This window comes from Pristiophorus japonicus, chromosome 4 (assembly GCF_044704955.1).
Source record: "Pristiophorus japonicus isolate sPriJap1 chromosome 4, sPriJap1.hap1, whole genome shotgun sequence".
NCBI classification, from domain to species: domain Eukaryota; kingdom Metazoa; phylum Chordata; class Chondrichthyes; family Pristiophoridae; genus Pristiophorus; species Pristiophorus japonicus.
Genome location: NC_091980.1, coordinates 190,695,748 through 190,721,745, shown reverse-complemented (window position 1 = coordinate 190,721,745; position 25,998 = coordinate 190,695,748). Strand labels below are relative to the sequence as shown.

Genomic DNA, 25,998 nt, shown 5'->3' with positions numbered 1-25,998 from the left:
CTTGATTTTTCTGGTGTATCTTTTTAGTTGCAAATATGGCCATTTAATTTGCGCCAGTGTAAGTGAGTTAGTTAGGTTTTTTGTTTGGTCAGTTTGTTTTTCAAAAGGGGGCGTTCCCAGCCACTTACATCATTTATGCCAATTTGGCCAGAAAAGTTGTACTAAACTAACTTGGGGCAGCGAATGTGTCCACTTTTGTCCGCACAGAAAGATCTTACTTACAGTTAAGGAATCGGCGCAAGTAACCACATTCAAAGCACCACCAAGCACCAAACAAAGCACAAAAAGTAATAAGCAATTAATTAACAAATAAAATAGAAGGGGCCCTGCACCTGAAGCACCAAAATTAATCAGTAAATAACAAATAAAAAATAGAAGTCCTACCTTCGGAAATGCAGCGGACCACTGATGAGGGAGCCCATTCGGCCAGGGCTAAGGATGGCTTTGGTCCCTCCCGCACAGCCTGCAGCGCGCGTTTGCAGAACCGGCCTGCCAGGAGCTACTGCACATGCGTGCAGACTCTAGCGCGTATGTGCAGAGGTCCCGGCACTGTTTTCAGCGGGACCTAGCTCCGCCCCCAATCCATTGGGCCACGCTGCACCACGACGGAGGAGAGGCTGTGGACCGGTCAAATTCCGGAAGTCTTTTTTCGGCGCGCTTGGAGGCGGGCAAAAGTGGTGCAGTGAGGGTGCCAGAAAAAGAGGTTAGGGAAATTTAGGCCCAAAGAGAGGGAAAGAAAGATTGAACTGAGAGAGAGTAAAAAAACAGAAATGAAAAGTAAGAAAAAAATAAAGAAATGTTGACAACCTCTCTGAACAGAAGTGAGACTCGCAGTTTCAGTTGTTCCCTTTCTGGGCCTCCAAGGTTTCGTGTCATTACAGGAACAGAAATCTGGTCATTAAAAGGGTCCTCGCGCTGTTAAGCCAGCAATGTCTTTGTTATATCTTGGATAAGGAGTCAGACTAGATACTGCAAGCTCAAAGTAAGTGTGACCGTAGTCCTTTATTACAGATCTCAGAGTGCCTCTCCAGCCTGTGAGGCCTCCTTATATACAGGTGCACCCAAGGGATTGTGGGATCCCTTGGCACTTCGGGGTAAGCCCTCTGGTGGTTAGACATGGTAGTTACAGGTTTACATACATAACAATCTTGACACTAACCGGAGGTTTTTGCGAGGCTATCGGCAGAGCAGCCCGAATCGATCAGCAACTTGTGACGATTCGCAACTCATGGTGTATCTCTTTCTTGTCAAAAATTGCTGGATTTTCTATACACTGATGAAGGCGTAGACATTAAACACACTGTTATTTTGCCAGAAAATTCTGGCCCTTTGTTTGAATAAGACAATTCAAAATAGCAGACATATCCAGTTACTGGAACCTTGAGTTGAACTCACATTTCTCAATGGTGAAAACTTTTGATGTTACTTGTCATATTGGCGTGGAAAAGTCAAAGGCGCGCTAAATTCAACATGATCTGAATTCTGCGAATTATGAACAATCCCAATAGATGCAAATTGCATAAATATGGATTCTTCAGATTCAGGAACAACAACACAACTCATCTTTAGGCATTCCTTCATACACCTCCAATATTAATTTAATTCCCCATCTCCAGTTCCCTTACTTCTCAGAGAAAATGTGCAGGCAACCTTCGCCAGCTGAAGGGTCTTGGTTAATAACTGTCCATTTTGCTCCCTGCAATGGCCCCGTCTCCTGGAGATGTGTGCAAATGCCCGAAGAGGCTCCGCAAGTTCCGGGTTTAGGCGCGCAAAGCGCATGCGGCAAAATCCGGCACTTGCGAACTCAAAATTTTTTTTGACAGTACAAACGCATCCCCGGGCGAAGGGCCTTCGCGCAAGGCCTGCTTTTACCAGCGTAAAAATTTTAAAAGATAGAAAATGAAAACTCAGTAATTTTTATATTAAAAACCCTGTCCATTGATGTAAGTTTCTTTTTTACCCCTATTAAAACTTATTTAAAAAAAATAACTTTTTGTCTAAAACATTTAATTAAATTCAATGTCAATTAATTTTAAATATGTGAAATGGTTTTCTTCTTTATTTAAAATGTGTGTGTGTTTTTGGGGCTATCCTCATTCATAGAAATTGTGACCTCCGTACAAACGGAACTCACCATTAATGTGACTGGGGATACGCCATTTTCATTGGTTGGTCCGGCCCATGTGATCCCAGGCTGCGCAGACGCTCCTGGAATACGTGGGCCTCTGCGTTGGGCTGTGCATATCGTTCCTCCAGGACCACCAGGTACATTCGTAAATATTTTTGTGGTCAGTGGCATCCGCCCACGGGAAGCCTCCGACCGCAATTTCAGGGCCACCATCAAGCCACCTTGCAATGTCTTAGGAGTCAACACACTTGGAATTTCTGTCTGTTGTAGGAAATAATCAGACTGGGGCTTGTGGTCATGAATAACAATCTCTACATGAAAACTTGAAGGGGGGTGAAACGTATTAATTCTGATGCATGAAATACACCTCTTGTAAGGAACTATTCAAGGTTCAATTTTTCTTATTCCGGAGAGCAATTTCATCAGTCAGATCCTTTTTATTCTCATTTCTTTAGCATGATTTGGCCTCAGGTATAAAGTGGCGGGCTTAATGTGTGGCTTTCAGTGCGTAGCCTTCCAAGGCCTTTGTAGCGTTAGGCTGCAAGTCATTGTATTTGAGTTAGCTGCCTGAAGTTAGAAATGGAACTTAATTTATTTCCGTGCAGCACCACGTTTAGGTTCTAATGGTATTTCTTGTATCTGTAGATTGCTTAATGAAAGGGCCAATTTCATTGTAGGTTAACTTCAACCTATTGCTGAATAATTATTGTACCTTCAGGTTTCTTCGATTCTCTGCGTGTCATGTTCTGAGAAAGTTTAAAATTGATTTGGTTGGAAAAATGATTTGGGGATTTAGCAGCTGAAGCTGTCTATAGCAAATGCAAGGACTGTAAGTTTGTAAGTTGATGTTCAAGAATGGAAAGATGAGCATATGCCATAACTTCGAGGCAATCTGATAGATTTCAGGAAAAAATACCTCAAGTAGTTCCCTGGAGTATGCTATATTTCTCACCTGATATATTTCTGCGTATAAATGAAGATTATGGAGATATTGAATTTGATCATACGCATAAACTTATTTTGTGAAGTTACGACACTAACTACCAAGATTAGAAATAGAGATTTGTTTAAAAATTATGCTTCAAATGGAATATTGAAAGGTTGAATTTTGGAACCGAATGGCAGTATATTAGTGCCACACCACAAAGCTCTCTGATATTAGTACCATTTCTTTTGATATGATACATACAGCTTATAGTTGCCTAATAAATAAAATGCAGTCTTCGTAGAAAATCCTTTACAATACTCACTAAAATATTAAATCTGATATAGTACCTGCTGCTTGTAGCTACTTTGTGGACATGCAGGACATCTTGTCTAAACACATCCTCAGGGTTTACTTGACAACATTTTCTCAGTTTCCTACATTACACCGGAGCGACATTTCAAAAATACTTCATTGGCTGTGAAGCAGTTTGGGATGTCCTGAGGTCATGAAAGGTGCTATATAAATCCAACTTCTTTCTTTACTTTATTCAAAATAAGACACCAAATCATTCACTTAAAGCATGCGCTTTATGTCAGCACCATTCTACCAAACTACAAGACACAGATGGAAGCTCTGATGTATGTTCTGGATACTGAAGTTCATTGAAGTGGCTTTGATTCAGATTGAGAATTTCCATGGTGTTAATTAAAATCAGTTTTTAAGTAAAACAAACGAGAAATACAAAAACTAGGTGGCAGGTTATATGCTCTCAGGGCAGTTGAAGTTACAGCTTCCCTTTGTGAGCGAGGGTATGAGCAGAATCGGCTGTGATTATCTGGCAACATTCATGCTTTAGGCTCACACATTGGGTGCTTGAGGTGCCAGACACCCATGAAACCACAGAATTATAGATTGATACAGCACAGAAAGAAGCCATTCGGCTCATTATGCCTGTGCCGGCTCTTTGAAAGAACTATCCAATTAGTCCCACTTCCCTGTTCTTTCCCTATAGCCCTTCAAATAGTTCCCCTGTGCCCAGCAGGAGATGAGGAGGAAGAAATTGGCCAAGCAAGAGTAACTGAAGCTGCTTCGCTCTCTCTCTCTCTCTCTCTCTCTCGAGATTGCTGCTCAATATAGCACAATCTCTGATATAACATGCTTTGTTTACAGCTCCTCCTATAGAGAAATCTTTTTGAAGAAGCCTTTTGTCGGTACATGTTTCTTTTGCGATTCCTAAGACAACCAAATTGAGAGTATATATTTTATATTCAAATATTTTCTCAGACATGGCAGGAATATTAGTGTAATATTTCATTCCTTTTAGGTAGTTGCGTTTTAAAAGAACAAAATGTGCATTTTTCAAGATTTCTTCAAATGAGAATTGGCATAAATGTGTCTTGAAGAGCAACAAATCTCATGCTCTAATGGAGCTCAGTGCAGTGTTACTGACAGCAAATAACTATTCGACAGCATTTCCTTCGAGTCTTTATTAATTCATTCACTTTTCTTGAATTTCATTTAATCGTTCGCTTTAAATTTGTAATTTAAGAAACTTCAAACACAATTAAAGACTGCTGCAGTTCTTGACTTCACAAGACCATTAAATGACTTGTATCACATGTACGTGCACGCACTGTGAATAAATTATCGGCATTGCCATGTTGTTAGAACATAAGAGGAGCAGAAGTAGGCCATTCAGCCAATCGAACCTGCGCCACCATTCAATGAGATCATGGCTGATCTTCTAACTCAACTCCACTTTCCTGCACTACCCCCATATCCCTTGATTCCCTTAATATTCAAACATCTATCGATCTGTCTTGAATATACTCAACGACTGAGCATCCAGTCCTCCGACATAGAAAATTCCAAAGGCTCACCACCCTCTGAGTAAAGAAACTTCTCCTCATCTCTATCCTAAATGGCCGACCTCTTATTCTGAGACTAGTTCTAGACTCCCCAACCAGAGGAAACATAGAAAATAGGTGCAGGAGCAGGCCATTCGGCCCTTCGAGCCTGCACCACCATTCAATATGATCATGGCTGATCATGCAACTTCAATACCCCACTTCTCCATAACCCCTTGATCCCTTTAGCCATAAGGCCCACATCTAACTCCTTTTTGAATATCTCCAACGAACTGGACTTAACAACTTTCTGTGGTAGGGAATTCCATAGGTTCACAATTCTCTGAGTGAAAAAGTTTCTCCTCATCTCGGTCCTAAATGGCTTACCCCTTATCCTTAGACTGTGTCCCCTGGTTCTGGACTTCCCCAACATCGGGAACATCCTCCCTGCATCTAACCTGTCCAATCCCGTCAGAATTTTGTATGCTTCTATGTGATCACCTTTTGTTCTTCTAAACTTGAGAATATAGGTCAAGTATAATTAGTCGCTCCTCATAGGACAAACCCCCCATCCCAGGAATCCGACTGGTGAACCTTTGTTGCATTCCCTCAATGACAAGTATATCCTTTCTTAGGTAAGGAGACCAAAACTGTACACAATATTCCAGGTGTGGTCTCACAAAGGTCCTATAATTGCAGTAAAATATCTTTACTTTTATACTCAAATCCTCTTGTAATAAAGGCCAACACACCATTTGCTTTCTTAATTGTTTGCAGTACCTGCATGTTAACTTTCAGTGATTTGTGTACAAGGACACCCAGGTCCCTCTGAACACATTTTTCAATCTCTCACCATTTAGAAATACTTTTCTATTTTTCTTACCGAAGTGGATAACTTCACATTTCTCCACATTACATTCCATTTGCCATGTTCTTGCCCATTCACTTAGCCAGTCTATCTCCGATTTACTCCATTTTTTCTTAGGACGGCATATGTGACCACTCAGGAAAAACCTTCTCGGCAGTTAACAAAATTGGCGCAGGTAAGAAAATCAGCACAGCAGATGCAGTTCCATGGCCCAGACAGCAGGAGCAGAGAGGGAGAGAGGGGAGGGAGGGCCAGGGCTAGCAGCAACACCCGGTACCAGGAGGGGGGAGGCCTTTCGGCCAGGGCTAGCAACGTCACCCGGCACCAGGAGGCCTTTCGATCAGGGTTAGGCGAGGCACCAGGAAGGCGGGGGGGGGGGAGGGACGGGGTGGAAGGAGGGGATAGACTTTCGGCATAAACACTTCAATAATTTAATGCTGGAATGCTGCTGCAAGGTGCTTGTGCAGGTTGCTGTGAGCTGGCCAGAATGTGTTGCATGTTTCACTTTCTAGCCTCAGCTCGCAGTGTGTCCCTCGTTACCCTGTCAACTCGATCTTTTTGGTGCAGATCTTAGGCTTCACCCCCAAAGCTAAAGGCTAAGCTGTTACGCTCATAATAAATGGTCAGACTGAGCAATGTAATGAGCAAGTGTGACCTTAGCTCCTTTAATAAGATTCCAGAGTGCAAGTACCTCGTGGGTGGCCTGCTTATATATACTGTGCTCCCAAGGGATGCTGGAATCCCTTAGGACTCCAATAGGTGGGCCCTCTGGTGGTCAGGTGTGATGCAGGTTACAAGGGTTAAATACATAACATCACTCCCCCATGAAGTCAACAGTACTCTTATTTACAAGGTGAGACAATCTGGGGCTTTACGCTCCCTTGTCGATCGTCTCGGTACAAAAGCTGGTACAAAAGCGGGTTGGTCAGCTCTTCACTGGGCTGTTGGGCAGCCGGCCTTGTCGGGCAGCTAGGGATGATGAATTCTGTTTAGTGGTCAAGTATGATGTCAGTTGCCACTTGTGCGTGTTTTGGAAGGTCAAAGTTGGTGGTGTACTCTTCGGGTTGTTCGTAGCTGTTGGTGAACCGCAATTTGATTTGGTCCAAATATTTTCTGTGTGTTTATCCATTGGTTGCTTTGACCTAAAACACCCTACTCCCCTCTTTGGCTGTGACCATGCCAGTGAGCCATTTGGAACCATAACTGAGCACAAACATAGGATCACTGATCTCAATATCACGTGACAAATTTGCGCGGTCATGGTACACACTTTGTTGATGCCGCTTGCCCTCCACGTGATCATGGAGATCAGGGTGAACAAGTGAGAGACTTGTTTTAAGCGCCCTTTTCATGAGCAGCTCAGCTGGGGGAACCCCGGTGAGTGAGTGGGGTCTGGTGTGGTAGCTGAGCAGCACTCGGGACAACCGGGTCTGCAGGGAGCCTTCCGACACACGTTTCAAGCTTTGCTTGATGGTCTGAACTGCCTGGCCGTTGGATGCGGGCTTGAACGGGGCAGATGTGACATGTTTGATCCAGTTGCAGGTCATGAATTTCTTGAATTCAGCACTGGTGAAGCACAGCCCATTGTCGCTGACTAGGACATCAGGCAAGCTGTGTGTGGCAAACATGGCTCGTAGGCTTTCAATGGTGGCCGTGGATGTGCTTACAGACATTATTGCACATTTTTTTTTTTTTTTTGAAATTCGTAGCCAATCGTTCCAATTCTTTGTCAAATCACAAACGCCAGAGGTCACCTTGGGCCCATTCAAGGATCACTCTGCGCCAATGCTCTTAGCCAAAAGGCCTAGAGCCACTGCACCGTTCCTGGAAGTACTGCAATACCAGGTTCGTGCCATGGAGGTGGATGGGTCAGGTCCCCCACACACCTCCGTGGAGGTGGATGGGTCAAGCCACCCCACCCACCTCCTATTTCCAAAAAAGCAAGCATATACCTTCCTGATCCAGGGAGAACCACCTTGGGGTTATGGTGGTTACTCCCCTGTCAGGTCAGTTACGCATGATCTTAGCCAAAAGGCCGAGAAGCGACATTATTGCACATTTAATCCATTTAGAGTAAGCGTTCATGACAACCAAAAATATTTTTCCTAGGAATGGGCCCGCATAATCTACATGGATCCTCGACCAGGGTTTGGATGGCCACGACCACAAACTTAGCGGTGCCTCTCTGGGTGCATTGCTCAGCTGAGAGCAAGTGTTGCACTGACGCACGCATAACTCTAAATCTGAGTCGATGCCGGGCCACCACACGTGAGATCTGGCTATGGCTTTCATCATTACAATGCTGGGTGGGTATTGTGCAGTTCGCAAATAAATGTGTCTCTGCCTTTCTTGGCAAGGCCACGCGTTTGCCCCAAGAAAAGAGTCCGCCTGCAGGGACAACTCGTCTTTGCATCTGTGGAACAGCTTAATCGCCTTCTGTATCTCCACTGGGACACTGGACCAGCTCCCATGGAGGACACAGTTTTTTTTTTACTAAGGACAGTAAAGGATCCTGGCTGGTCCTCGTTCTCGATTTCTCGTTCTCAAATGCCTCCATGACCATGAGCAAGTCCGCTGACTGTGCCAATTCCACCCCGGTGGTGGGCAATGATAGCCGACTGAGAGCATCTGCGCAGTTCTCTGTGCCCGCTCTGTGGCGGATTATATAGTTGTATGCCGACAGCATGAGCGCCCATCTTTGGATGCGGGCAGAGGCATTGTTATTAATCCCTTTGCTCTCTGAGAATAGCGATATGAGCGGCTTGTGGCGAGTTTCAAACTCGAACTTGAGGCCAAATAAGTACTGGTGCATTTTTTTTTACCCCGTAAACGCATGCCAGAGCCTCTTTTTCAAGCATGCTGCAGGCCCTTTCGGCCTTGGACAAACTCCTGGATGCATACGCAACTGGTTGCAAAATTCCCGGTTCGTTAGCCTGTTGTAACACACACCCAACCCTGGATGATGACACATCGCAAGCTAGCACTAATCATTTACATGGGTTGTACAGGACAAGCAGTTTGTTAGAACACAAAAGATTTCTGGCTTCTTAAAGGAAGTCTCTTGTGAATTCCCCCATATCCAGTCTTCTCCCTTACGTAGTAACGCATGTAACGGTTCTAGCAAGGTGCTTAACCCAGGTAGGAAATTACCAAAATAGTTAAGGAGTCCCTGGAACGACTGCAGCTCCATCACATTCTGTGGTCACAGCGCGTTCTTGATGGCCTCCGTCTTGACTTCGGTGGGTTTGATGCCGTCTGCTGTGATTCTCCTTCCTAAGAATTCGACGTCCTGTGCCAGGAAAACACACTTCGAGCGTTTCAACCTGAGCCCCACGTGAACCAACCGACTAAGAACCTCCTCCAGATTCTTCAAGTGCTCCATGGTGTCCCGACCTGTAACCAAAATGTTGTCCTGGAAGACCACTGTGCAAGGTGCCGACTTTAGCAGGCTCTCCATGTGGAACATCGCCGCGGCCGACCGAATCCCGAACGGGCACCAGTTGTAGATAAACAGATCTTTGTGTCTGTTGATGCAGGTGAGGTCTTTCGAAGACTCCTTCAGCTCCTGCGTCATGTAGGTCGAGGTCAGGTACAGCTTGGTGAATGTTTTTCCTTCAGCCAGGGTCGCACATAGGTCATTTACCTTGGGTAGCGGGTACTGGTCCTGCAGTGAAAAACGGTTAATCGTTACTTTATAGTCCACGCAAATTCTAACCGTGCTGTTCTCCTTGAGTACCGAGACAATCGGGCTGGCCCAGTCGTTGAATTCCACCGGTGTGATGATGCCTTCATGTTGCAGCCTGTCTAGCTCAATTTCCACTTTTTCATGCATCATGTACGGTACCGCCCGAGCCTTGTGGTGGATGAGTCGTGTACCGGGAACCAAATGGATCTGCACTTTCGCCCCCAAGAAGCTTTCAATGCCTGGCTCGAATAACGCTGGGAACTTGCTTAGAACCTGGGTACATGAGACGTCGTTGACGGACGAAAGCGCTCGGCTGTCATCCCAGTTCCAGCGGATTTTTCCCAGCCAACTTCTGCCAAACAACGTGGGGCCATCCCCTGGTACAATCCACAGTGGGAGGAGTTCATGTCATAGGAGACTTTGACTTCTGCATTGCCAATTACAGGGATTAGTTCCTTGGTGTAAGTCCTTAGTTTGCTGTGAATGGGGCTGAGCTTGGGCCTGTGTGCTTCTTTCCCCACAGCCTGTCGGAGGGCTTTTTACTCATTATGGACTGACTTGCCCCCCGTGTCCAGCTCCATAGATAATGGAATGCCATTTAGTTCAACTTTCAACATTATTGGTGGGCATTTCGTTGTGAAAGTGTGTACCCCGTACACTTCTGCCTCCTCCGTACGAGTCTCCAATTCAGTCTGATCCACTGTGGATCGATCTTCCTCTACAACATGGTGGTTTCCAGAGTTTGCAGCTCACCTGCACATTCGTTGAAGGTGTCCCATTGTTCTGCAACCATTGCACGCATAGTGCTTAAAACAGAATTGATGGGGCCAATGATCAGCTCCGCACCGCCAACAGGGTATTAACTGCCTCGCATGAATGATTGATGGCGGACTCTGGGTCAATTGAGGTCAGGCCACAGCAGCCGGTGTGTACGTTCTGCCATGGACATTTATGCTCAAAACCGACGTTACTTTATGCACAGTACTGGCCGAAACTTCTTTGTTCTGCGAAATCTGCTTGGTGTTGTCGCTGTTGGACATAAATGCCTGGGCTATCATTATGACTTTACTCAAGATTCGAAGTTTCTACAGTCAACAGTTTGCGAAGGATTGTCTCATGTCCAATGCCCAGTACAAAAAAGTCTCTGAGCATTTGTTCTAGGAATCCCTCAAACTCACAATGTCCTGCGAGGCGCCTTAGTTCGGCGACGTAGCTCGCCACTTCCTGGCCCTCCGATCGTTGACACGTGTAGAACCAACATCTCGCCATCAAAACGCTTTCCTTAGAATTTAGGTGCTCCTGGACCAGCGTACACAATTCTTCGTAGGATTTCTCTGTTGGTTTAAGGGGCCAGGAGATTCTTCATGAGGCCATAAGTTGTTTGGTAGCATTCTCGTCCCCTTCCAGTTCGTTGGCCACAAAGTATTAGTCGAGTCTCTCCACGAAGGCCTCCCAATCATCCCCTTCTGAGAACTTCTCCAGGATGCCGACTGTTCTTTGCATTTTTGCGCGGTTTTTCGTTACCTCGTCGCCAATTGTTACGCTCATAATAAATGGTGAAACTGAGTACTGTGTGTAATGAGCAAGTGTGACCTTAGCTCCTTTAATAAGATTCCAGAGTGCAGGTACCTCGTGGGTGGGCTGCTTATATACTGTGATGCTGGGATCCCTTGCAACTCCAACAGGTGGGTCCTCTAGTGGTCGGGTGTCATGCAGGTTACAAAGGGTTAAATACATAACATAAGCGGCGCCAAAATCAACAATTCAAATGGGGAAAGTTGGATGATTTTTTGAGTGTAGTTGGGCCCCCAAAAAAGGCGTAACTCTTCAAGTATGCCAAAAAACAGCTTTGGGGAAAATTAAGCCCTATATCCCCTTGAAGACTCTTTGCATCCTCCTCACAACTTACATTCCCACCTAGCATTGTATCATCAGCAAACGTGGATTATATTACATATGGTCCTCTCATCCAAATCATTGACATAGATTGTGAATAGCTGAGCCCCAAGCACTGATCCTTGCAGTACCCCACTACTTATAATCTGCCAGCGTGAGGAGGTGCGTCTCTGAGGCATGAGTTCCAGGGTCGGCGAGAGGCCTACCAAGGCCCAACGTGGCGGCAGTCGGGAGCGGCGTGAGGAGGTGCGTCGTTGAGGCGTGAGTTCCGGGGTCGGCGAGAGGCCTATAAAGGCGTGCCGGTGCAGCTACAGGGAGAAGGCAAAAAAGAAGTAGAAAAAAACAGAAAGGTGACGTCACAGCCAAGGGGGTAAGTGATTGGCTGGTGATTGGTGAGTAGTTTTTTTTTTTCTCTTCTATATCAGTGAGTAAACTTTAGCATTGTTGTTGCCAATTTAAGTGTATCTAAGGGTTAAGTCATGGCAGGAGAGCTCGGTCACGTGATATGCTCCTCCTGTACCATGTGGGAACTCAGGGACACTTCTGGTGTCCCTGACGACTACATCTGCGGGAAGTGTATCCGCCTCCAGCTCCTGACAGACCGCGTTGCGGAATTGGAGCGAAGGGTGGATTCACTCTGGAGCATCCACGATGCTGAGAATGACGTGAGTAGCACGTGTCGCGAGTTGGTCTTACCGCAGGTGAAGGGTCCACAGCCAGCAAGGGAATGGAAGACCAGCAGGAAGAGCAGTGCAAGGAAGGTAGTGCAGGGGTCCCCTGCGGTCATCCCCCTGCAAAACAGATACACCCTTTTGAGTACTGTTGAGGGGGATGACTCATCAGGGGAGGGCAGCAGCAGCCAAGTTCATGGCACCGTGGCTGGCTCTGCTGCACAGGAGGGCAGGAAAAAGAGTGGGAGAGCGATAGTGATAGGGGATTCGATTGTAAGGGGAATAGATAGGCGTTTCTGCGGCCGCAACCGAGACTCCAGGATGACATGTTGTCTCCCTGGTGCAAGGGTCAAGGATGTCTCGGAGCGGGTGCAGGACATTCTGAAAAGTGAGGGTGAACAGCCAGTTGTCGTGGTGCACATTGATACCAACGATATAGGTAAAAAAAGGGATGAGGTCCTACGAGACGAATTTAAGGAGCGAGGAGCTAAATTAAAACGTAGGACCTCAAAAGTAGTAATCTCAGGATTTCTACCAGTGCCACGTGCTAATCAGAGTAGGAATCGCAGGATAGCTCAGATGAATACGTGGCTTGAGCAGTGGTGCAGCAGGGAGGGATTCAAATTCCTGGGGCATTGGAACCGGTTCTGGGGGAGGTGGGACCAGTACAAACCGGACGGTCTGCACCGAGGCAGGACCGGAACCAATGTCGTAGGGGGAGTGTTTGCTAATGCTGTTGGGGAGGAGTTAAACTAATATGGCAGGGGGATGGGAACCAATGCAGGGAGACAGAGGGAAACAAAAAGGAGACAAAAGCAAAAGACAGAAATGAGATGAATAAAAATGGAGGGCAGAGAAACCCAAGGCAAAAAACAAAAAAGGGCCACTGAATATAAAGGGGCTGCAGGAGGGGTCAAAACTAAAAATCATGGTCTAAAAACTACTATTAAAACACTCTACCTAAACGCACGCAGCATTCGAAATAAAGTAAATGAGTTGATGGCACAAATCATTACAAATGGGTATGATTTGGTGGCCATTACAGAAACGTGGTTGCAGGGTGGCCAAGACTGGGAATTAAACATACAGGGGTATCTGACGATTCGGAAAGATAGACAAGAAGGGAAAGGAGGTGGGTAGCTCTGTTAATAAAGGATGATATCGGGGCAGTTGTGAGGGATGATATTGGCTCCAATGAACAAAATGTTGAATCATTGTGGGTGGAGATTAGATATAGTAAGGGGAAAAAGTCACTGGTGGGCATAGTTTATAGGCCCCTAAATAATAACTTCACGGTGGGGCGGGCAATAATCAAGGGAATAATGGAGGCATGTGAAAAAGGAACGGCAGTAATCATGGGGGATTTTAACCTACATATCGATTGGTCAAATCAAATCGCACGGGATAGCCTGGAGGAGGAATTCATAGAATGCATACGGGATTGTTTCTTAGAACAGTATGTTACAGAATCTACAAGGGAGCAAGCTATCTTAGATCTGGTCCTGTGTAATGAGACAGGAATAATAAACGATCTCCTAGTAAAAGATTCTCTCGGAATGAGTGATCAGAGTATGGTTGAATTTGTAATACAGATTGAGAATGAGGAAATAGTGTCTCAAACGAGCGTACTGTGCTTAAACAAAGGGGACTACAGTGGGATGAGGGCAGAGTTAGCTAAAGTAGACTGGAAACACAGACTAAATGGTGGCACAATTGAGGAACAGTGGAGGACTTTTAAGGAGCTCTTTCATAGTGCTCAACAAAAATATATTGCAGTGAAAAAGAAGGGCGGTAAGAGAAGGGATAACCAGCCGTGGATAACCAAGGAAATAAAGGAGAGTATCAAATTAAAAACCAATGCGTATAAGGTGGCCAAGGTAAGTGGGAAATTAGAAGATTGGGAAAATTTTAAACGACAGCAAAGAATGACTAAAAAAGCAATTAAGAAAGGAAAGATAGATTACGAAGGTAAACTTGCGCAAAACATAAAAACGGATAGTAAAAGCTTTTACAGATATATCAAACGGAAAAGAGTGATTAAATAAATGTTGGTCCCTTAGAAGATGAGAAGGGGGATTTAATAATGGGAAATGTGGAAATGGCTGAGACTTTAAACAATTATTTTGCTTCGGTCTTCACAGTGGAAGACACAAAAACCATGCCAAAAATTGCTGGTCACAGGAATGTGGGAAGGGAGGACCTTGAGACAATTACTATCACTAGGCGGGTAGTGCTGGACAGGCTAATGGGACTCAAGGTAGACAAGTCCCCTGATCCTGATGAAATGCATCCCAGGGTATTAAAAGAGATGGCAGAAGTTATAGCAGATGCATTCATTATAATCTACCAAAATTCTCTAGACTCTGGGGAGGTACCAGCAGATTGGAAAGCAGCTAATGTAACGCCTCTGTTTAAAAAAGGGGGCAGACAAAAGGCAGGTAACTATAGGCCGGTTAGTTTAACATCTGTAGTGGGGAAAATGTTTGAAACTATCATTAAGGAAGAAATAGCGGGACATCGAGATAGGAATAGTGCAATCAAGCAGACGCAGCATGGATTCATGAAGGGGAAATCATGTTTAACTAATTTACTGGAATTCTTTGAGGTTATAATGAGCATGGTGGACAGAGGTGTACCGATGGATGTGGTGTATTTAGATTTCTAAAAGGCATTCGATAAGGTGCCACACAAAAGGTTACTGCAGAAGATAAAGGTACGCGGAGTCAGAGGAAATGTATTAGCATGGATCGAGAATTGGCTGGCTAACAGAAAGCAGAGTCGGGATAAATGAGTCCTTTTCGGGTTGGAAATCGGTGGTTAGTGGTATGCCACAGGGATCGGTGCTGGGACCACAACTGTTTACAATATACATAGATGACCTGGAAGAGGGGACAGAGTGTAGTGTAACAAAATTTGCAGATGACACAAAGATTCGTGGGAAAGCGGGTTGTGTAGAGGACACAGAGAGGCTGCAAAGAGATTTAGATAGGTTAAGTGAATGGGCTAAGGTTTGGCAGATGGAATACAATGTCAGAAAATGTGAGGTCATCCACCTTGTGAAAAAAAACAGTAAAATGGAATATTATTTGAATGGGGAGAAATTACAACATGCTGCGGTGCAGAGGGACCTGGGGGTCCTTGTGCATGAATCCCAAAAAGTTAGTTTGCAGATGCAGCAGGTAATCAGGAAGGCGAATGGAATGTTGGCCTTCATTGCGAGAGGGATGGAGTACAAAAGCAGGGAGGTCCTTCTGCAACTGTATAGGGCATTGGTGAGGCCGCACCTGGAGTACTGCGTGCAGTTATGGTTACCTTACTTAAGGAAGGATATACTAGCTTTGGAGGCTGTACAGAGACGATTCACGAGGCTGATTCCGGAGATGAGGGGGTTACCTTATGGTGATAGATTGAGTAGACTGGGTCTTTACTCGTTGGAGTTCAGAAGGATGAGGGGTGATCTTTTAGAAACATTTAAAATAATGAAAGGGATAGACAAGATAGAGGCAGAGAGGTTGTTTCCACTGGTCGGGGAGACTAGAACTAGGGGGCACAGCCTCAAAATACGGGGGAGCCAATTTAAAACCGAGTTGAGAAGGAATTTCTTCTCCCAGAGGGTTGTGAATCTGTGGAATTCTCTGCCCAAGGAAGCAGTTGAGGCGAGCTCATTGAATGTATTCAAGTCACAGATAGATAGATTTTTAACCAATAAGGGAATTAAGGGTTATGGGGAGCAGGCGGGTAAGTGGAGCTGAGTCCACGGCCAGATCAGCCATGATCTTGTTGAATGGCGGAGCAGGCTCAAGGGGCTGGAAGGCCTACTCCTGTTCCTAATTCTTATGTTCTTATGTTCTATGTTCAGCCTGAAAAAGACCTGTTTATTCCTACTCTGTTTTCTGAACATTAACCAATCCTCAATCCTATGAGCCTTAATTTTGTTTAATAACCTCGTGCCACTTTACTGAATGCCTTCTGAAAATCCAAATACACCACATCCACAGTTTTCCCGTTATCTATTCTGCTAGTTACAACCTCAAAACACTCATTCATCAAACATGATTTCCATTTCATAAATTCGTGTTGACTCTGCCCAATCCTATTATTCCTTTCTAAGTGTCCTGTTGCCACATCCTTAATAATAGATTCTAACATTTTCACCACTATTGATGTCAGGCTAACTGGTCTGTAGTTCCCCGTTTTCTCTCTCCCTCCTTTCTTGACGAGTGGGGTTACATTTGCTACCTTCCAGTCTGAGGTAACCTTTCCAGAATCTATGGAATTTTGGAAGATGACAATCAATGCATCCACTATTTCGACAGCCACCTCTTTCAAAATCCTAGCATGTAGACCATCAGGTCCTGCGGATTTATCGACTTTCAGTCCCATTAATTTCTCCAGTACTTTTTTTCAATAATACTAATTTCTTTCAGTTTCTCATTCTGGCTAGACTCTTGGTTCTCCACTATTTCCAGAAAGTTTTCTACGTCTTCTTCCACGAAGACAGACACAATGTATTTGATTAATTTCTCCGCCAATCCTTATTCACCATTATAATTTCTCCTGTCTCAGCCTGTAAGGGACCCACATTTACTTTCGCGAATCTTCTCCTTTTTACATATCTATAGAGGCTTATACAGTCTGTTTTTATGTCTCTCGCTAGTTTACTCTCATATTCTATTTTGCTGGTGGTCGACAACGGTTGTACATTCAGGGAGTGGAATCCCTTGTGGTTCCGAAAAACCTCTGCATCCTGAAAAGGTGCCCGCATCGCGATGTGCGCAAGGTCTATTTCTCCCTGCACTTTGGGGAAGTTAGCAATTCGGTAGTAATGTGTTCCTAACACAGATGAGACTGCACACAGGGAGGTTAAAGTAACAGTGACCTCAGTCTTTAATAAGACACTCCAGAGTGAGGAACAGACTTATATACGGTGCTCCGAAGGGATGCTGGGATCCCTTGGGACTTCAGGGGATGAGCTCCCTGGTGGCAGAACATGAGAGTGCATGCTTTACAGATACACAACATCACCACCCCCGCCAAAGTCAAAGTGAAATCTATTTACAAGGTGAGGCGGTCGGGACCCTTTCTTTCCCTGGTGGACCGCCTCGGTACAAATGTCTGTTCTGGTGTGTTGGCTGTGCCCTTGCTGGGCTGGTGTGTTGTTGGCCCTTCAGGGCTGCTGGGTGAGCCTGGCCTTGCTGGGCTATTGGGCATGATGGGTTCGATTTCCTGGTCCGGCGTGGTGCCGTTGATCCTTTGGGTGTGTGTTGTGGGCTCGAAAAAGGTGGTGTCTGCTGTGGGTTGTTCAGGGCAGTCTGTGAACCGCAGCCTCGTTTGGTGCAGGTGCTTTCTGCAAATTTGTCCATTGTCGAGTTTGACTACAAACACCCGACTCCCTTCTTTAGCTGTCACCGTGCCCGCGATCCACTTGGGACCATGTCCATAGTTTAGCACATACACCGGGTCATTCAGATCAATTTCCCGTGACACAGTGGCGCGACCATCGTTTACATTTTGTTGCTGCCGCCTGCTCTCTACCTGATCATGCAGGTTGGGGCGAACCAGCGAGAGTCTGGTTTTAAGTGTCCTTTTCATGAGTAGCTCAGCCGGGGGCACCCTTGTGAGCGAGTGGGGTATCGTGCGGTAGCTGAGCAGTACTCGGGACAGGCGGGTTTGGAGTGAGCCTTCTGTGACTCGTTTAAGGCTCATAAGAACATAAGAATTAGGAACAGGAGTAGGCCATCTAGCCCCTCGAGCCTGCTCCACCATTCAACAAGATCATGGCTGATCTGGCCGTGGATTCAGCTCCACTTACCCGCCCGCTCCCCATAACCCTTAATGGTTAAAAAATCTATCTATCTGTGACTTGAATACATTCAATGAGCTAGCCTCAACTGCTTCCTTGGGCAGAGAATTCCACAGATTCACAACCCTCTGGGAGAAGAAATTCCTTCTCAACTCGGTTTTAAATTGGCTCCCCCATATTTTGAGGCTGTGCCCCCCAGTTCTAGTCTCCCCGACCAGTGGAAACAACTTCTCTGCCTCTATCTTGTCTATCCCTTTCATTATTTTAAATATTTCTATAAGATCACCCCTCATCCTTCTGAACTCCAACGAGTAAAGACCCAGTCTACTCAATCTATCATCATAAGGTAACACCCTCATCTCTGGAATCAACCTAGTGAATCGTCTCTGTACCCCCTCCAAAGCCAGTATATCCTTCCTTAAGAAAGGCGACCAAAACTGCACGCAGTACTCCAGGAGCGGCCTCACCAATACCCTATACAGTTGCAGAAGGACCTCCCTGCTTTTGTACTCCATCCCTCTCGCAATGAAGGCCAACATTTCATTCGCCTTCCTGATTACCTGCTGCACCTGCAAACTAACTTTTTGGGATTCATGCACAAGAACCCCCAGGTCCCTCTGCACCGCAGCATGTTGTAATTTCTCCCCATTCAAATAGTGTTCCCTTTTTTTGTTTTTTTTTCCAAGGTGGATGACCTCACACTTTCCGACATTGTATTCCATTTGCCAAACCTTAGCCCATTCGCTTAACCTATCTAAATCTCTTTGCAGCCTCTCTGTGTCCTCTACACAACCTGCTTTCCCACTAATCTTTGTGTCACCTGCAAATTTTGTTACACTACGCTCTGTCCCCTCTTCCAGGTCATCTATGTATATTGTAAACAGTTGTGGTCCCAGCACCGATCCCTGTGGCACACCAGTAACCACCAATTTCCAACCCGAAAAGGACCCATTTATCCCGACTCTCTGCTTTCTGTTAGCCAGCCAATTCTCTATCCATGCTAATACATTTCCACTGACCCCGCGTACCTTTATCTTCTGCAGTAACCTTTTGTGTGGCACCATATCGAATGTCTTTTGAAAATCTAAATACACCACATCCATCGGTACACCTCTATCCACCATGCTCGTTATATCCTCAAAGAATTCCAGTAAATTAGTTAAACATGATTTCCCCTTCATGAATCCATGCTGCGTCTGCACTATTCCTATCTAGATGTCCCGCTATTTCTTCCTTAATGATAGTTTCAAGCATTTTCCCCACTACAGATGTTAAACTAGCCGGCCTATAGTTACCTGCCTTTTGTCTGCCCCCTTTGTTTGATTGTTTGTACTGCCCGCTTTGCTTGCCCATTGGAGGCTAGTTTAAACGGGGCCGAGGTGACATGTTTGATCCCATTGCGGGTCATGAATTCTTTAAATTCGGCACTGATGAAACATGGCCCGTTGTCACTGACCAGTATGTCAGACAGGCCGTGGGTGGCAAACATGGCCCTCAGGCTTTCAATGGTGGTGGTGGCGGTGCTTCCCGACATTATTTCACATTCAATCCATTTTGAAAAAGCATCCACCACCACCAGGAACATTTTACCGAGAAACGGGCTTGCATAGTCGACATGGATCCTTGACCATGGTCTGGAGGGCCAGGACCACAAACTTAGTGGTGCCTCTCTGGGCGCGTTGCTCAACTGAGCACACACGCTGCATTGCCGCACAAAGGACTCTAAGTCAGAGTCGATACCGGGCCACCACACGTGGGATCTGGCAATCGCTTTCATCATTACTATACCCGGGTGTGTGCTGTGAAGATCCAAGATGAACATCTCCCTGCCCTTTTTGGGTAGCACTTTGCGGTTACCCCACAACAGGCAGTCTGGCTGAATGGACAGCTCGTCCTTTCGCCGCTGGAGCGGCTTGATTAGCTCTTGCACTTCAACGGGGATGCTGGCCCAGCTCCCATGCAGTACACAGTTTTTTGCTAGGGACAGCAGAGGATCTTGGCTGGTCCAAGTCCCAATCTGGCGGGCTGTGACAGGTGATTTATCATTTTCAAATGCTTCCATGACCATCAACAAATCTGCAGGCTGCGTCACCATCAACAACTTTGCAGGTTGCACCATTTCCATCCCCGTGGTGGGCAATGGTAGCCGACTGAGAGCATACGCACAGTTCTCGGTGCCTGGCCTGTGGCGGATGGTATAGTTATACGCTGATAGTGCGAGTGCCCACCTTTGTATGCGGGCTGAGACATTAGTATTTATCCCCTTGTTTTCAGGGAACAGGGATATGAGGGGCTTGTGATCGGTTTCCAGCTTAAAATTGAGGCCAAACAGATACTGATGCATTTTCTTTACCCCGAACACATACGCTAATGCCTCTTTCTCAATCATGCTGTCGGCCCTCTCGGCTTTTGACAAACTCCTGGAGACATAGGCGACAGGCTGCAACTTCCCCGCAATGTTAGCTTGTTGTAATACACACCCGACTCCGTACGACGACGCAGCACATGCTAGCACAAGTCTTTTACATGGGTTATACAATACAAGCAGCTTGTTGGAGCATAAAATGTTTCTGGCTTTCTCAAAAGCAGTTACTTGTTTTTTTTCCCCATACCCAGTCCTCGCCTTTATGCAATAACACATATAGGAGCTCTAAGAGGGTGCTTAACCCTGGTAGGAAGTTACCAAAATAGTTGCGGAGTCCCAGGAACGACCGCAGCTCTGTGACATTCTGTGGCCTGGGCGTGTTCCTGATAGCCTCTGTCTTGGCGTCTGTGGGCCGAATGCCATCCACCGCGAACTTTCTCCCCAAAAACTCCAATGCTGTTGCCATGAAGACGCATTTCGATCTCTTCAGCTGAAGCCCTACGCGATTCAGTCGCTGGAGGACCTCCTCCAGATTTTGTAGGTGCTCGACGGTGTCCCGACCCATGACCAATAAGTAACCCTGAAAAACCACCGTTCGTGGTCCTGACTTGAGTAGGCTCTCCATGTTTCTCTGGAAGATCGCTGCAGCCGACCGAATTCCAAACGGGTGTCTGCTGTAGATGAACAGTCCCTTGTGCGTGTTGATGCAGGTGAGGCCCTTCGAAGACTCCTCCAGTTCCTGCGTCATGTAGGCTGAAGTCAGGTCGAGCTTGGTGAACATCTTGCCTCCTGCCAGCGTCGCAAATAGGTCATCTGACTTAGGTAGCGGGTATTGCTCCTGTAGCGAGAAACGTTTAATAGTTACTTTCTAATCGCCGCAAATCCTGAACGTGCCATCACTTTTGAGTACTGGAACAATCGGACTGGCCCACTCGCTGAATTCCACTGGGGAGATGATGCCCTCGCGTTGCAGCCTGTCCAGCTTGATTTTCACTCTCTCCCTCATTATGTGAGGTACCGCTCGCGCCTTGTGGTGAATGGGTCGCGTCTCCGGGACCAAGTGGATCCGTACCTTCGCCCCAGAAAAGTTTCCAATGCCAGGCTCAAAAAGGGAAGGAAATTTGTTAAGAACCTGGGTACATGAGGCCTCATCGACATGTGGTAGCGCTCGGATGTCATCCCAGTTCCAGCGGATTTTGCCCAGCCAGCTCCTTTCAAGCAGTGTGGGGCCATCGCCCGGGACAATCGAGAGTGACAGTTCGTGCACCGTGCCCTCATAGGTGACCTTGATAATGGCGCTACCCAGGACAGTGATAAGCTCTTTGGTGTACGTTCTCAGTTTCGTGTGGATGGGGCTCAGGGCTGGTCTGAATGACTTGTTGTACCACAGTCTCTCAAACATCTTTTTACTCATGATGTACTGGCTAGTGCCAGTGTCCAGTTCCATGGCTACGGGTAAGCAATGAATTTCATATTTAGCATTATAGGTGGACATTTCGTCGAAAATGTGTGCACCCCGTGTACTTCAACATCTGCCTCCTCTCTCTGAGGCTCGAAATTGCTTTGATCCACCATGGACTGATCTTCCTCTGCCACGTGGTGGTTAGCAGGTTTTGCAGAGCTTGCAGCTCGTCTTGAAGCTCATTGGAGGTGCCCCATTGTTCCACAACTCTTGCAAACATACCCTTTGAAACGGCATGAATAGGCTGAATGGATGCCTCCACAACGCCAACAAGGTGTGAATTGCCTTGCATTCATCCTTTGTTGTGGACTCTGAGTCATCTGGGTCACCTAAGGCTTGCTGGCAGTTGCAGACTCACGGTTTCTGCCCTGTACATTCCTGCTCGCAAACACAGTTCCAGTTAATTTATGAACATTGCTAGCACTTGTGTGCTGAGAGATTTGTTTGGTGTTATCACTGGTGGACATAAACACCTGTGCTATCGCAATGGCCTCACTAAGGGTTGGTGTCTCTACAGTCAAACGTTTTCGTAGGATGGTCTCGTGGCCAATGTCGAGTACAAAAAAGTCTCTGAGCATTTGCTCCAGGTAGCCATCAAATTCACATTGTTCTGCAAGTTGCCTTAGCTTGGCGACGTAGCTCGCCACTTCCTGACCTTCAGATCACTGGCACGTGTAGAACCGATACCGCGCCATCAGCACGCTCTCCCTCAGGTTAAGATGCTCCCGAACCAGTGTACACAGCTCCTCATACAACTTATCTGTGGGTTTCACCGGAGCCAGAAGATTCTTCATGAGGCTGTAGGTCGGTGCCCCGCAGACCGTGAGGAGGACCGCTCTCCTTTTTGCAGCGCTTCCTTCTCCGTCCAGCTCGTTGGCTACAAAGTACTGGTCTAGCCATTCGACATCGGCTTCCCAGTCCTCACCCTCCGAGAATTTCTCCAGGATGCCCACAGTTTGCTGCATCTTTGCGTTGGATTCGTATATTCGTTGCTAGTTATTGTGTTCCTAACACAGATGAGACTGCACAAAGGGAGGTTAAAGTAACAGTGACCTCAGTCTTTATTAAGACACTCCAGATTGAGGAACAGGCCTTAGGGGCCAGCTTATATACAGTGCTCCCAAGGGATGCTAGGATCCCTTGGGATTTCAGGGGATGCACTCCCTGGTGGCGGAATATGGGAGTGCATGCTTTACAGATACACAACAGGTAGAATCTTAAAGCCCTCTCAGTCTGACCCTCCCTGGTCATAGGGAAGCTGATAAAGTCCATTCTGCATGCGTAAAGGGCTTCAGTGACCTGTCTAATGCAGCAATGTGTGGCATGCTGAGATATCGCGCAAATGTCTCAAGCTGAGGCCTGAAAGGAACCCAATGCGTAGAATGAAAGTGCCGCGATAACTTTGACCTCGACAGACAGTGCAGTCCTGATGGTGCTGGCAGGCTGCACATCTCCCCTGATGAGCTGGCATATCTCACTGATAACCTCCTTGTGGAAGCGCAGTGTCCTAAGGCAGGTGGTGTCGGACAAGTTGAGGTAAGACTGCTTCGCCCTGTAAGTGCAGGGGGTGTAACGTCTGGTCCTCCTCATCAGTCTGGCACATCTTACATTGGGCACATAATGTTGTCGAATGTACCTTCTGCCATCTTGAGTCTGCAGCATGTGGATGGTCATCAAGACAGGCTGAGAAATGACAGGCCCCATTCCAATAGTATTGCACCGATTGTTCACAAACAGTAAATGTCCCCACTAAGACACCTATAAATTCCAATCGTCCACAGTATGAAAAGATGTTTGTTCAGATGTTCACATCACCTTAAAAGACCTCCCGAGTACATCCAAACTCCCCCGAAGTTGAAGCAGAGCAGTCTTTTAAATGAGGCAACCTGCGATTTAGAAAATGGCATCAATACCGCTGTGATTAGTTCAGGTCAGTTTCACTTTTTCCACAGTGTTTTTTTCGGCGAACGATATTGTCGGAGAGATGTATGCGAGGTGCCAAAAGTAATGCTGGCCGATTTTCTGGGCGTGAGTTTCGGCAAATGTGATCTTTATGACAAAAACCAGTGGCTGGGTGACATTATTAACTCTTGGTGTTAATTACGTGCCAAAAGTAACGCTGGGCGATATTATGGGCGGTGGTTTCGCCCAAACTGATCTTTTCGCCCCAAAAAAGTGGGCAGGCGGTATTATTTTTTCTCGGCGTTATGTACATGCCGAAAGTAACGCTTGCCAATAAGTAACCGAGAAATGAGCGTCAGTTTCCATTTTGTGGCTAAATGGGTAATATATGGGCGTTGCACCTCATTTCAGCGTTAAAACGGACATTAAGTGGGCGGTATGCATGCAAAAATAATGGAAAGTCTAGCCCTAGATCTCTACCTTTTCAGCTGGTATACAGTCAAGGACAACTAGAACAGGACGAAATGGGACAATACTGAGTAAATACCTTGAAAAGACATTTCAAAATATTTAAATTATGTGATTTTTAAAAAACCATTTAGCATATTTATGGGACTACTTTATAATGATTACTAGTTAAATATGTTGGACCAAGCGGTTCCCTCTATTGGGGCACCTAGAAAGAGGATTTTCTTGGCAAAATTACTAACCAGAGCATTCAGGCTTTCTCCTTGGTTTTTGACTTGGGATTGATCAGACAGGTAGGACTTGAGGAAGATACAATTTTTGCTGCATTTTAAAATGAATGGTTAGCTTTGACAAAGGATACCGGTGCATATCACAAAGAAGCTTTTACATTTACATTGGAATCCTGGAAAAGCAGCGCTCAAATGGAGCGCCTCAACCATTTTGCACCACATTCTCCTCGTTACCTTGCTTCTTTCCACTGTTAATAATCAAGGCCAGATTCTAAATGCTTTGCATATGGCCATGATTTGTCACAGGCTGTGATCCCATTTGTAAAAAATATTCACCTACTGGGAGCATCTCGTAAGAATTCAGGAATACAATTTTCCATCCATTTGTTCTGATTTGGTAGCTGTAGTGTATGCACCTACATAAGAACATAAGAAATAGGAACAGGAGTAGGCCATACATACGGCCCCTCGAGCCTGCTCCGCCATTCAATAAGATCATGGCTGATCTGATCATGGACTCAGCTCCACTTCCCTGCCCGCTCCCCATAACCCCTTATCCCCTTATAGAAATATAGAAACATGGAAAATAGGTGCAGGAATAGCCATCTGGCCCTTCAAGCCTGCACCACCATCAATAAGATCATAGCTGATCATTCCTTCAGTACCCCATTCCTGCTTTCTCTCCATACCCCTTGATCCCTTTAGCCACAAGGGCCACATCCAACTCCCTCTTGAATATATCCAATGAACTGGCATCAACAACTCTCTGCGGTAGGGAATTCCACAGGTTAACAACTCTCTGAGTGAAGAAGTTCCTCCTCATCTCAGTCCTAAATGGCTTACCCCTTATCGTAAGACTATGACCCCTGGTTCTGGACTTCCTCAACATCGGGAACATTCTTCCTGCATCTAACCTGTCCAGTCCCGTCAGAATCTTATATGTTTCTATGAGATCCCCTCTCATCCTTCTAAACTCCATTGTATAAAGGCCCAGTCGATCCAGTCTCTCCTCATATGTCAGTCCTGCCATCCCAGGAATCACTCTGGTGAACCTCCGCTGCACTCACTCAATAGCAAGAACGTCCTTCCTCAGATTAGGAGACCAAAACTGAACACAATATTCCAGGTGGGACGTCACCAAGGCCCTGTACAACTGCAGTAAGACTTCCCTGCTCTTGTACTCAAATCCCCTTGCTATGAAGGCCAACATACCATTTGCCTTCTTCACCGCCTGCTGTACCTGCATGCCAACCTTCAATGACTGATGAAACATGACACCCAGGTCTCGCTGCACCTCCCCTTTTCCTAATCTGCCGCCATTCAGATAATATTCTGCCTTCGTGTTTTTGCCCCCAAAGTGGATAACCTCACATTTATCCACATTATACTGCATCTGCCATGTATTTGCCCACTCACCTAACCTGTCCAAATCACCCTGCAGCCTCTTAGCGTCCTCCTCACAGCTCACACCGCCACCCAGTTTAGTGTCATCTGCAAACTTGGAGATATTACACTCAATTCCATCATCCAAATCATTAATATATATTGTAAAGAGCTGCGGTCCCAGCACTGAGCCCTGCGGCACTCCACTTGTCACTACCTGCCATTCTGAAAAGGACCCGTTAATCCCGACTCTCTGCTTCCTGTCTGCCAACCAGTTCTCTATCCACGTCAGTATATTACCCCCAATACCATATGCTTTGATTTTGCACATCAATCTCTCATGTGGGACCTTGTCAAAAGCC

General features: G+C 46.1%; 1 protein-coding gene and 1 pseudogene across 8 annotated transcripts in view; both read right to left on the bottom strand.

Moving 5' to 3' along the window:
- The window catches only part of LOC139262274 (alpha-(1,6)-fucosyltransferase), a 1,093,864-nt gene that overhangs the window by 19,760 nt on the left and 1,048,106 nt on the right, over window positions 1-25,998 (bottom strand). The gene's annotated exons all lie outside the window — the stretch shown is intronic.
- On the bottom strand, window positions 7,580-7,818 carry LOC139263595 (U2 spliceosomal RNA; annotated as a pseudogene).